We start from the raw sequence: 13,851 nt of genomic DNA, 5'->3' as shown, positions 1-13,851 counted from the left end.
CTAAGAGCGTGCCAACCTTAGGCAGGCTCCTCGGAGAGGTCATTTCGATAGGTCACACTGCCCTCCTTTAAGGTAGGATCTTTAGGTTGGCAACCAAGGACAGCAACCTGACGGTTCCTCTTCTCATACGAGAAATTACGTTTTAAATTGTCTCCCAGGCGAGTGCCTGGGCTCAGTTAATGGGATGAGGGAGTAGAGTGGGGGAGGGCTGGGAGCTCCAGGGCTGCAAAGAGTAAACGGGATAGGACGGGGGCGGAGGAGTAGTCCTGTCCTTGGGCAAAAATTTTGCGAGACGGAAACTGGTAATACCGAAGCGCAGCCTGGGAACTCGGTCCACTCTTACCCCGCAGGATTGGGCAGTGTCGCCCTAGCCCCTGGAGGTCCAAAGCATTGGGACTCGGGGAGCTAAGTGGCAGCGTTCCTTGGCGTGGAACGACCGTGGCCACCGGCATATTGTGCCCGGGAGGCCCCTATGTCCCCCACACGAGTGAAGAAACGGGCTCTGGAGAGGCTGGGTCATCCCGGCGGGCAGCAAGCCCTGTTGGCATCCCGAACGCGTGCCACCTGGAAAGTGAAGCCAGGCCAGGAGGAATCCTTAGGACGTTGTATATACCTCAGTGAACCGAGGGCGTCTGCACTGACAAGCTGACCAGAACCGCACGACCGATCGGCAGCTCCACAATTCCTGCAGGAAATTCGGGGTCCCTTGCCATTGGGCCACTCGGCCTGTGCCCGCCCACTGCCTGTAGCACAGTTCTGCATTGGTCAGCCTAGCGACCCGCTCGGCTTCCGTGTGCCGATTGGCCGCGGATGCCCGACCCCCGGAGAGGGCTCTGAGTCGAAGAGCAGGATTGGTGGTCCCGCGGTCCCGGGGTCGCGGCCGTGCGCTGCGTCCCCACTATGGCGGCGCCCATGCCGCCCACCGCGTCCTGGGCGCCCGCGGGGATTCCCCGCGGCTGCCGCCGCGGCCGCCTACGCCGTCGCCTCCGTCTTCCCGCCCGCACCGGGCCGGGCGCTGCCTCTCCCCTGCTTTCCTCTCAGCTGCGGTAAGGGCCTGTCCTGCGTGTGTCGGGGCGCGGCAGACAGCGCGGCTAACGGTCACCGGCCGCCCCTCTTCTCCCCCGCCTCCTGTAGTCTCCTGGTTTGGGCCCGGCGCAGAGCCCGCGCGCGCTAGTGCTGGGGAAGGAAGGTCGGGGCATTGCCCGACCTTCTCGGAATAATGAAGTCTGGCTGGGACTGGGAGCTCGGCTGGGAGCCCGGCCCCTGGACGACCTCGCCTGGGTAGGGGCTGCCAGGCCTGAGGGGAGAAGACAGCTGGATCCTGGCGGAACGGCCTGAGGTCGTCTGCAGGCGAGACCCCGCTGCGCTGCGCACCTTGGCGCAGAGGAAGGACACAGTCAGGCGGCCTCAGCTATGGGGAGAGGAAGGAAGAGTCTAGGCACAGCGTGAACGGGAACCAGCAGCGGACGAGAAGCGGTTGTCAGTGCCTACTGCTCTACTCGCAGCTAGATGTTTGGGCGACTAGGGCCAACTTGAATGGCAAAACACGCCTCTCTTGCTTCCTTTCGTTCTGGCACTTCTTCCTATTGTTTACGCGGTGATCTTGCTTACAAGAGGAAATATATTAGTGATGAGAGCGGGTTTGGTTAGGATAGTGTCCCACCAATACTTTGTATTCCTTTTTACAACAATGCTATTTTTATAATTCCTTAAAAAACCTCTTTAAAAATTTTTTTACTTGATTTTGCAGAGAGAGAGGAAGTGAGAGAAACATCGATTTGGTGTTCCACTTATTTATGTATTCACTGGTTGATTTTTTTTTAATTTATTGATTTTACAGAGAGGGGAGAGGAAGGAGAAGTTATCAACGCATAGTTGCTTCACTTTATTTCATTGTTGCTTGTCCTAATGTGCCTTGACTCTGCAAGTCCAGGGTTTGCAACTCCTGACCTCAGTGTTCTAGGTTGAAGCTCTCTCCACTGCGCCACCACAGGCCAGGCTTCACTGGTGGATTCTTGGCATGTGCCCTGTTGGTGGATTGAACCACAACTTTTGGGTATTGGGGCTACTGCTCTAACAAACCAGTTACCTGGCCTATCCCTCACTTCATTTCTATTTGTGTTTCCCTGACATGAGGAAGGAGTGAAAGTGAAGAGTCATTGTACAATAGTTAATTGAGAGGAGGACCAATAAGGGCAGCTGTTACTTTGTAAAAAACAACAACAACAAAAACTTTTCTGTGGTTATACTTTGAATTGTCTATACCAACTACTTTCGTCTGTATGCCACAAGAATTTTTAAAACATGTAATACCTTATTATTTAGTCAGGGGCACTGACCTCTTTTCCCTTAGGTTGTCAAATGAAAAAATGAAGACAGACCCTGGCCTGGTTTCTTAGTTGGTTAGACCAGTCTTCCCGACATGTGGAGGTTTCAGGTTCGATTCCTGGTCAGAGCACATACAAGAATTAACCAATGATAGCATGAATAAGAAAAACAACAAATTGATGTTTTTCTCTCCCTTCCTCTCTCTCTAAAAATCAATTTTAACAAATGACAACAGCCAACATAACAATAGCCATCCCATGTGAATTGTACCTATTTTTTTTAGATTGGCAAAAATATAACAGTTTTTTGGTGTGCTGCAGAATTTTAGTAATTAGTTTATGTGTGCCATGAGATGAAAAAGATTGAAAACCCTAGAGTTATGATCACAGAACTGGTACACCTTCAATGAAACAGATTAAAAGGAAGCTGGCACAAAAATTTATGACCAAATGGTATTTTCAAATAATCTCTTAAGGCAGTAGCAGCTCCTAAGATTAAAGATTCTTTTTTTTTTTTTTTTTTCAGAGACAGAGTCAGAGAGGGGATAGATAGGGACAGACAGACAGGAATGGAGAGAGATGAGAAGCATCAATCATTAGTTTTTCATTGCGACACCTTAGTTGTTCATTGATTGCTTTCTCATATGTGCCTTGACCGTGGGCCTTCAGTAGACCGAGTAACCCCTTGCTGGAGCCAGCGATCTTGGGTCCAAGCTGGTGAGCTTTGCTCAAACCAGATGAGCCTACGCTCAAGCTGGCGACCTTGGGGTCTTGGACCTGGGTCCTCCGCATTCCAGTCCAACGCTCTATCCACTGTGCCACCACCTGGTCAGGCAAGATTAAAGATTCTTAACTCAAGAACATTTTGAAGTATTAAATGATGACTTTTCATTTCACATGTCACATGAGGAAGTAAGATGTGCAGAGTCTTAGAAACTAATTGACTTTGGATCATTCAAAATGTCTATTATATATATTGTGTGCAAGGCAAGTACATCTGTGGGAAACTCAAGCCCTGTGAAGTATAAGACTTTTTCTAATGGGCCTATAAGTTAGTGGTGGAAATAAAGGGCACACTGGGAATTGGTAACTAATGATATGGTCTTTAGAATTCTGAGACAGTAGGTATTGTGAGACTGTAGGAAAAGGGGTTAAGTTGAACCCTGGCCTTGGTGGATGATGAGGAAGAAGTAAGGCAATGAGTAAGTGAGGATGGTACAAGTGGTAAGGGGGAACCCGAAATGTTCGTAGTGGTTCCAGAGAATTTCCTGTTGGAAAAAGAGGGGGATAAAGTTGTATAAAAAAGGTGGCATCAAATCAAGAAGTAACTTTGTCCCTTGTGGAGTAAAGGATAAGCAAGTAGTAGTATTTACTTCAGATGAAGCTGGAGGCAGCCATTGGGAAAGATGTTCAGCAACACTTTATTTGCTTTATTACTTTTCTGATTAACCTCAGCAATGTGGAATTCAGCCACCCAGGATTCATACTTCAAGATTCATTCTTGCCTTTCTTTTTTCTACCCTGGGTTCAGTTGGTTGCTAGGTGTTTTGATACTTCCTCTGTGATATTTCTGATATCCTCTTCTTTCCATTTCTACTGTCATCACACTGATTTAGACCCTTTGATATACCATTCCCTTGAATTATTTCAAAATATCTCTAACATTTCTTCTTTCCTTCTATCTATCTTGTATACTGCCATCACTTTCAGGTATCTCAGTTCTCCAGCCAAGACTTAATGATTCCTTACTTTCTGTTGGATGAAGCACAGACCAGCCTGGCATGGGCACTAGGGGTAAACTTTTTCCCCATATCCTTAGATTTTATTATATATATTTTCTAGATCAGTGGAACTGTTCTCTCTTTATGCTCTATATCTTTGCTCATGGTGCTTTTTCTATCTTAAATGACCCCTTTCAATCCAATCTCTAATTGTTGATTCTCACCCATGTTTCAGGGTCATTTGATATGGAATTTCCTTTGTGAAACTTTTCTGTACTTTTTCCCCATCTAAATGGGACTTGTCTCCAGCTTAAACCATTATAACACCAGAGTCTGTCTTTTTACCATAGTGTCCAGCTTAAGACTGACACTCTTTCAAGACATGGATTGTCTTCTTCATCATCTAGCACAGTGCTTTTTACATAGTAAGTGCTTGGCAAATGTATTTTATATTGAATATAGCTTTGAACCAGGGTGAATTCTTTGTGCAAACAAAATATTGATCATAAAAATCTGTAAAAAGGTTACTTATGTGAGAGAATTATTTACTGAGAGATCTAGTGTATTGGTTTGGATAGCCTGGGTTAGGCTGCATTAACAAAAACCCTTGAGACTTCAGAGGCTTAACAACAGAAGTTGACTTCTCATTCATTCTACATGTCCAGCAGGAATACACAGGGAACTCTGCTCTTCCCGGTCACTCTGGGCCCCAGACTGGTGGAAACTCCTGTCTTAACATGCTGTCTCCATGATCATTTTGATTCAGTGAAAGATGATAGTGATGGAACACTGGCTTTTAAAGTTTCTGGCTCAAGTGTCGCTTTCATTCACATTTCATTGGCTAAGGTTAGTGACATAGCCATTCCTAACTTTTAAAAAGCTCAGGGAGTGGCAGTCTGAGCCTAGAAAGCAAAGAGCCAGAAATAATTTGTGAGCAGCACAAATGACTTATTACATCTCTACCAGTATCACAACCCATAGAAGATTAGAGGTAGCAAAATCAGATAGGCTGCTAGAGACAAACATTTACAGTAGCAAGAAGTAGCTCTAACTAGGCATGGGAATGGGAGTGAATTGGGAAGTCAGAACTCTGTTATAAGCACTGAAAATACTCACTGGCCAAGGCTGTTGATACAAGGGAAATGTATTATACCCCAGCACATTTGTTCCTAACGGCACTCTTTTTACCGCACCCTCAGTAATGAAAACAGGAATGGTCCTGAGGCATCAAGAAAAGTTAAGTTACATTTAAGATATTCCATTTAAGAAGCTAGGGAGTGTGTAATAACTTGAGGTGGATTTTCACTTGAATGGTTAACATAAAAAGGAATTTTAGTTCAACCTTGCTGGTTTAATAGGATTAATTGAGGCTATTAAACTTTGGTAGTTGGGGAGAAGATTTTACTTTTGATAAAGAATAGGAGCATAGAGTGCTTTTTGGAGCTTTAGTTCAGAAGATAAGATCTGGGTTGAAATCTTGGCTCTGACACTAATTGTCTGATATTGAGCAAGTGTTTTATTCTCCAGCCTGAGTTTTCTTATCAGTGAAATGCATAGGGTGGTTATGAGGATTAAATAAGTTTGTTTATGTAAAGTGCTTCCTTCACACAGTACCTGATCCAGAGTTCATGATCATACTAGTCGTAATCATTATCATCAGCAGCAGCAGTAGCAGCAGCAGCATTTGAAGAAAGTGAGAAATCAAGTAAGGAAACCCGAGGGATGTAGGCAGAACAGTTTCCCCAGGGTTTCTTACCTTGTTTCCCTTTCTTGGATAGCGTTCTTGCCACACTTTTATTATTTTGACATCTATCATACTTTACTTAGTTGTACACATGTTTGTGTGTTCCATTAGACTGGTGCTCTTGTCATCCCACAAATATTTATTGAACATGAGCTCTGTGCCAGGCTATGTGCTAGGTCTTGGCATTACACATGATAAATACGAAAGGTATGTCCCTGGCCTCAAAGAGCCAGAAGCCAGTAAACCAGCATTAGACTACAATGTAACAAGGGCTGTGTTTGTGGGTCCTGTAGGATCTCCTATATTCACACTGGGAATATAAATAATGGTTTTCCAGAGAAGTTCATACCTAACCTAAGTCTTGAAGAATCACTACTTACTTATTAGCTGGGTGGATGTGGGTTTAAAAGGCTTTTCACTCAGGAAACAATGTGTGCAATGACCTAGAAACACAAAAGAGTGTCTACATCCTGAAGATGCTTGAATGGCAAGAGAACGGTATGTTTGGGGAGTGTGTGGAGGCTGCAAAAGTCAGATTGTGAAGGCTTTGCGAATTCAGGAGTTACAGCTTTGTCTTGCTGATGATTAGGAGCCACTTGAAGGATTCAAAGGTAGGAAATAACTTCATCAGCTTTAACTTTTAGGATGATCATTGCGTGTGGAGGAAGCAGAGTACTGAATATCCTATTTCCCTGACATGGGAAGTTCTGAAGTTTGCAACCATAGTTCAGTGCCTACTATATAAGAGTTATAAAATATTTATACATGAGGAGAGATTAGGATGAGGTGAGGCTGGCGGGAAGCATACCAGTAGGCTGTTGCAGTAACATGAGAACTGTCTTTGCCCTTTCTAAGGGTAAAAGAGAATACCATGTATGAGTCAGGAGACAGGATTTCAGTCATGGCTTCAACAGTTTCTATGGTATGACCTTGTGCAGGCTTCAGAACCTATTGTGTCTTCTTGGTTTTCAATTCAAAATTTTATTTATTTGCTTCCTTATTTATTTATTTACTTTTAGAGAGAAAGAAAGAAAGAAACACTGATTTGTTGTTCCAACTATTTATGCATTCATTTGTCGATTCCTGTATGTGTCTTGACTGGGGATCGAACCTGCAACCTTGGTGTATCAAGATGGTGCTCTAACCAACTGAACTTACCTGGCCAGGGCTCAAATTCTTTAAATGGGAATTAAAATTATTATCTTTCAAAGTTGTTTAAGGATTAAGCTATTAGATACATAAGGGACCTCTTATAATAAAAGTATTAGTTTTAAGATTTCTAATGTCTAGTATATTGTCTGTTTCATGGTAGGTGATCATTATCCTTAAATCCTACCACCTAGAGATAATCTCTACCAACATGGTTGTTTTATTTATACATTTTAAATGATTGATGATGCTGGTTTGGAATTGTTAGGCATGGGGGAATTATTGTGAGATTGAGAAGGAGGAAGAATTGATATGAATATCATACCAACTAAACATTCTTTAATTGCCAATAGAGTATATATGGCTAGTCAGCTGTTCCCAGCCCTCAGAAGTCATCACTCTTGACACTGATATTATAATGTGCTCACTGCATGGGTTACTAAAGTCTATGCACTTTTCCTTCAGTTTATCATTGTCGTTGTCATTGTTGTTTGCCTCCCCCTGAAATTTTGCTCCTCCTCAGTCTTCTGAATATGTTTTTAAAGATGATAATGAGGTTTTAATTTAGATTTGTTCTCCTCCCTGGTTATCCTGGCTGACAGGAGTTCTTCTTCTCTGAACTCCTGTACAAGTTAATTTATGTTTTTCCAATTGAATGCTGCCTTATTATTTGTCTACATGTTAGTAAATTTCCCTTTTCTTTGATGTCTGTTTTCCTTACAAAATAATGGAAATATGGCATATTAATGCATTTTCAACATAACTTGAAAACCCACTGGAACCTTGTATTTGGAATTGGTTAGAAAATTCAATTACTAAGTTTTTAAAGTAAGTATTAGTGATTCTCAGACTTCTTGGTCTCAGGACCCCTTTATGAACTTAAACTATTGAAGTATATATAAGTAAAAATTATTGAAGACCTTTCATTTTCATGGGTCTGTCTATTGATAGTTTATGTACTAAAAATTATGGAGAAAATTTTAAATTGCGAGAATATACAACCACACATCCCATTAGCCTCTGGAAAACTCTGCTGGACTCTTGGGATAGTAAACAAGGCAAATAATATCTGAGAATGATTATGAAAATGGTTTTAAATCTGTGAATTCACTGAAAGCAACTTGGGGACCCTCAAAGGTCCTTGGATCCCAGTTTGAAAACTCTTGGCGGTCCTGGCCGGTTGGCTCAGCGGTAGAGCGTCGGCCTGGCCTGCGGGGGACCTGGGTTCGATTCCTGGCCAGGGCACACAGGAGAAGCGCCCATTTGCTTCTCCACCCCCCTCCCCCTCCTTCCTCTCTGTCTCTCTCTTCCCCTCCCGCAGCCAAGGCTCCATTGGAGCAAAGATGGCCCGGGCGCTGGGGATGGCTCTGTGGCCTCTGCCCCAGGCGCTAGAGTGGCTCTGGTTGCGGCAGAGCGAGGCCCAGGAGGGGCAGAGCATCGCCCCCTGGTGGGCAGAGCCTCGCCCCCTGGTGGGCGTGCCGGGTGGATCCCGGTCGGGCGCATGCGGGAGTCTGTCTGACTGTCTCTCCCTGTTTCCAGCTTCAGAAAAAAAAAAAAAAGAAAACTCCTGGCTTACAGATGTGAGAGTTTTTGTAAATAACACTTTTACATCTTTCTGGCAACAAAAACATAAGGATAGAAAAACTGCCATACATGTTTTCAAAATGCACTTAGCATAATTTTTTAAAAAACAAACTATTTTCTAGCTTTTGTTAAGCCATCTTTTTTATCTTGCTTGGCCTGTGGTGGCACAGTGTATAGAGCGTTGACCTGGAATGCTGAGGTCACCAGTTCAAAATGTGGGCTGGCCTGGTCAAGGCACATACAGCAAGCAACCAATGAAAACTAAAATGAAGTTAACTATGAGTTGATACTTCTCACTCTGCTCACCCTCTCCTCTCTCTGTAAAATCAGTAAATAAAATCTTAAAAAAAAAAGACATCTCCTATATCTTGAAAGGACAGATGGGTGTATTTTTGGAATATCTGTTAGGTACGTCCTTCTACTAGACATTTGCCATCCCAGATAATGTCAGCAAACTTGGATCATCAGCAATTTTTTTTTAAGATTTTATTTATTGATTTTAGAGAGAGGAGAGAAAGGCAAGGGGAGAGGAGTAGGAAGCATCAACTCATTGTTGCTTCTCATAGGTGCCTTGATCGGGCAAGCCCAAGTCCCGGAACTGGCAACCTCAGCATTCCAGGTCAACGCTTCATCTACTGCACTACCACAGGTCAGGCAGATCATCAGTATTTTTTTTTATAAGTTTTTTTTTAAATATTTTTTAAATTTATTTTATTTTATTTATTCACTTATAGAAAGGAGAGAGAGGGAGAGGAGAGAGAGACAGAGAGAGAGAGAAGGGGGGAGGAGCAGGAAGCATCAACTCCCATATGTGCCTTGACCAGGCAAGCCCAGGGTTTCGAACCGGCGACCTCAGCATTTCCAGGTCGACGCTTTATCCACTGCGCCACCACAGGTCAGGCTCATCAGTATTTTTGTAAGAGATAAATATACAACTGCTCTTTAAGTCCCAGAAATCTTTTTAATTTTTTGTGTGTGGCAGAGACAGAGAGGGACAGATAGGGACAGACAGGAAGGGAGAGAGATAAGAATGAGATCAATTCTTTGCGGCTCCTTAGTTGTTCAATTGCTTTCTCATATGTGCCTTGACCAGGGGGTTACAGCAGAGCGAGCAACCCCTTGTTCAAGCCAGCAACCTTGGGCTTCAAGCCCGTGAACTTTGGGCTCGAGCCAGCGACCCCACACTCAAGCTGATGAGCCCCTGCTCAAGCCGGATGAGCCTTCGCTCAAGCCAGCGACGTTGGGGCTTCAAACCTGGGTCCTCTGTGTCCCAATCCATAGATGTATCCACTGTGCCACTACCTAGTCAGGCAAGTTCCAGAAATCTTATATGCACTTGGCCAGATAATAACCAGAGAACTTCTTTGAGGTACAAGAGTTTCATGATTATTCACCATCTCATTGTCATTTAGTTATGATCATATTTAAAAATCCATTTTTTTCTGAAATTGACCACATCGATGTCATTTTGTAGCACATATCCTGTAGTGTATCACAAAATGAATAAATGATGACGCCAGTGCCCCCCAAGCTGTGGACCTTTCCCACTTCCTGAACCTCATGTGTTGCAAGACGTGATATAAAGATTCTGTGAGGAGGCCAGTGTTAGTGAAGTTTATAAACAAGAGTTCAGGCATTTTTTTTTGATACCTTGGTGGCTCATTTTGAGTACCCTTTGAGATATCAGTTGGCTTTCCCTGACTGTGGGTTCCACATCTCTGGATTCAATCAACTGTGGGTCAGAAATATTTGGGGTGTGAGAAGTGTGATGTTGTTGTTGACATGTACTATGTAGTAATTCCTAGATGGTTAAGTTTGTACTGAACATGTACATTTTTTCTTTTTAATTTTTATTTATTGATTTTAGTGAGAGAAGCAAGGAGAGAGAGAGAGAGAGGAACATCGATTTATTCCTGTATGTGCTCTGACTGGGGATCAAACTGTCAACCGTGCTTCAGGATGATGCTCTAATCAACCGAGCTATCTGGCCAGCGCTACATTTTTTAATTGTCATTATTCCCTAAACAATACAGTATAACAACTATTTATCTATATAATGTTTATAGTGTATTAGGAATTATAAGTAATTTGGGATGATTTAAAGTATATGGGGAGAATGTGCATAGGTTATATGCAAATACTACAAATACTAAGCCATTTTATATAAAGCAAATATTGTGCTGTTTTATATATATAAGGGACTTGAGCATCTATGGATTTTAGTATCTGTGGGGTCCTAAAACCAATCTTCCTTAGATACTGATGGAGAACTGGACATTCTCTCAGAACATGAGTGGCCTGAGTTAGTACAGTAGCATCTTCTTGCTTGATGTTCATGTACCGAGCTCTGTTTAGCACCTGAGGCTGATATGCTAGGAACAATGAACTATCCTCAGCGCTGGGGCCAGCGCTAGAACCAATTGAACCACTGGCTGTGGAAGGGGAAGAGGGAGAGAAGGAGGAGAGAGTAGGGGAGAAAAACAGATGGTCGCTTCTCCTGTGTGCCCTGACTGGGAATTGAACCTGGGACATCCATATGCCAGGTGACAATCTATCCACTGAGCTACTGGCCAGGGCTCCATTGTAATTATTCTACAATATTTTCTTTCCTTGATTTTCTTTTTAATTTTATTTATTAATTTTAGAAAGGAGAAAGAGAGAGAGAGAGAGAGAGAGGAGAGAGAGAGACAGAGAGAGAGAAGGGGGGGAGGAGCAGGAAGCATCAACTCCATACGTGCCTTGACCAGGCAAGCCCAGGGTTTCGAACTGGCAACCTCGGCATTTCCAGGTCGACGCTTTATCCACTGCGCCACCACAGGTCAAGCTCCTTGATTTTCTTAAGATATGGGCAGATAAACAATATGGAACTAGAACATAAGCCTAAGACCTCTAAAGCCTCAGAGAATAATACCAATAAAAGGTAACATTTACCTCAAATTTTCTTATATTTTACACATACACGAACAGAACAATAGCTCTGGCCAGAGGCTCACTAGCATCAGCCCCAGACAAAGGTTGCAGGGTGGCTTTGGGTCTGGGCGCATGCAGAAGTCTGTCTCTCTATCTCCCCCTCCTCTCACTTAGAAAAGAGAAAAAAAAACAAAAAGAGCAGAACAATATAGTGATACCAATCATTTTTTTTTTTATAATTTTATTTTTTTAATGGGGTGACATCAATAAATCAGGATACATATATTCAAAGATAACAAGTCCAGGTTATCTTGTCGTTCAATTATGTTGCATACCCACCACCCAAAGTCAGATTGTCCTCTGTCACCTTCTATCTTGTTTTCTTTGTGCCCCTCCCCACCCCCTATTCCTCTCCCATTCCCCCCTCCCACCGATCATTAAATCTTAATATGCTTGCTGTTTCAGGTTTTTTTTTAAAAATAGAATATTACGTTTCCAGTAAATACCTCCTATGTATTTTCCTCAGTTCCTCCCTCTTTCACCAGAGAATATTGAATTTAAGTTTTTAAATTCCCATACATAACTTACGTGTTTGCTACACGTTGTGGGTCCATGTACAGCACATAGCTGAGGTTGGACAGCAGGCCTGCAGATTCATGAACACCTGCGTGCCCATGTGTGTCAGTACTGTTATTGGCTGCTCTCAGGCTACAATTTTCTGCTTTCAGTTTCTGGATAGATTGCTGTTTCCCAGCCACCTTCAACACAAGCCACCACTCTTTTATCTCCATTGGCTTGGGCAAAGGAAGGTTACATTGCAGTTTAATTTTCTCAAGAACAAGTACATTCAGCATTTTAATCTTTCACATAGAAGTCACCTTTTTCCAATTAAATAAATAGTATGTCTAGAACCCTTATCCTCTGAACACCATTAAAAATATAAGCAAAAAACCAATAAAACCAAACCTTAACAGCTCCTATTTAGAAAGATTTCTTGTTTTTGATAAAATAATAATAATAATAATAATAATAATAATAAATGTTCCCTTGGATTTTTACCCCCCTCCCCTAGGCTTTTTCTTAGTTACTTCTAAAGGGAGTATCTGACCAGGGACAAAATAGTTTTCAGCTTTTCTCTTTTGTCTTCTATTTTTTTTTTTTTTTTCATTTTTCTGAAGCTAGAAACAGGGAGAGACAGTCAGACAGACTCCCGCATGCGCCCGACCGGGATCCACCCGGCACGCCCACCATGGGGCAACGCTCTGCCCACCAGGGGGCGATGCTCTGCCCATCCTGGGCATCGCCATGTTGCGACCAGAGCCACTCTAGCGCCTGAGGCAGAGGCCACAGAGCCATCCCCAGCCCCTGGGCCATCTTTTCTCCAATGGAGCCTTGGCTGCGGGAGGGGAAGAGAGAGACAGAGAGGAAAACCCGGCGGAGGGGTGGAGAAGCAAATGGGCGCTTCTCCTGTGTGCCCTGGCCGGGAATCGAACCCGGGTCCTCTGCACGCTAGGCCAACGCTCTACCGCTGAGCCAACCGGCCACGGCTTTTGTCTTCTATTTTTAAAATCTTGGCAGATAGCTGATTTCAGGAAAAGATACCTAATTTTTACAAAATCACTAACTCTCCATGTTACAGGAGTCTAGGTCCAATCAGGAGAAAGAAACCACATGCTACTCTGAGCAGGTAAAATTTAAGAATTATTAACTAGAACAGAATTGGAGTAACATGAGGTAAAGTAAGAAGTAAAGAATTAAGCACATGGAAAGATGCCCAACGTCATTAGCCATCAGGGGGATGTAGAGCAAAACCACAAAACCATAGTTATCCATTTTTGCATATCCTTTTGTTCCGGTTGCTTGGTTCTCTTTTTTCAGATACCAGTTTTTCTTATGCTGGATCTCCTATGACTACCATTGCTACATGTTCTCGTTTTGTTTTTTGGGTTTGTTTTGGTAATACTTTTAAACTATTTTATTTTTCATTTTATCTTGCTCACTTTTTATCTATCATGGCCTTCATGACTCTTACTGTACTTTCAGTATTGTCTACCCTGTTCTCTTCCATGAAAGCTTTTTTTGTGATGGTTTCATTTTTCTTTGTTCACTTATACTGAATGCTAATTTAATTATGTATATACGTGTACAGTGTGTCCGTAAAGTCATGGTGCACTTTTGACTAGTCACAGGAAAGCAACAAAAGACGATAGAAATGTGAAATCTGCACCAAATAAAAGGAAAATTCTCCCAGTTTCTGTAGGATGATGTGGCAGCATGTGCGCATGCGTAAATGATGACGTAACACCGTGTATACAGCAGAGCAGCCCATGGCCATGCCAGTCGAGATGTGGATAGTACAGAATAGGGGTCCCCAAACTATGGCCCACGGGCTGCATGTGGCCCCCTGAGGTCATTT

General features: G+C 43.1%; 1 protein-coding gene across 6 annotated transcripts in view; it reads left to right on the top strand.

Annotated features, from left to right (window-relative positions):
- Positions 1-809: 809 nt before the first annotated feature.
- The window catches only part of ST3GAL3 (ST3 beta-galactoside alpha-2,3-sialyltransferase 3), a 227,342-nt gene continuing 214,300 nt past the window's right edge, over positions 810-13,851 (top strand). For all 6 annotated transcript variants that reach the window (XM_066269415.1, XM_066269413.1, XM_066269414.1 and 3 more), the window contains exon 1: positions 810-1,046. The gene's annotated coding sequence lies outside the window, so the exon portion shown is untranslated. The remainder of the gene's footprint in view (positions 1,047-13,851) is intronic.

This window comes from Saccopteryx bilineata, chromosome 3, assembly GCF_036850765.1.
Source record: "Saccopteryx bilineata isolate mSacBil1 chromosome 3, mSacBil1_pri_phased_curated, whole genome shotgun sequence".
NCBI classification, from domain to species: Eukaryota; Metazoa; Chordata; class Mammalia; order Chiroptera; family Emballonuridae; genus Saccopteryx; species Saccopteryx bilineata.
The sequence above is the reverse complement of the archived record's forward strand: the minus strand, read 5'-3'. Positions and strand labels throughout refer to the sequence as shown.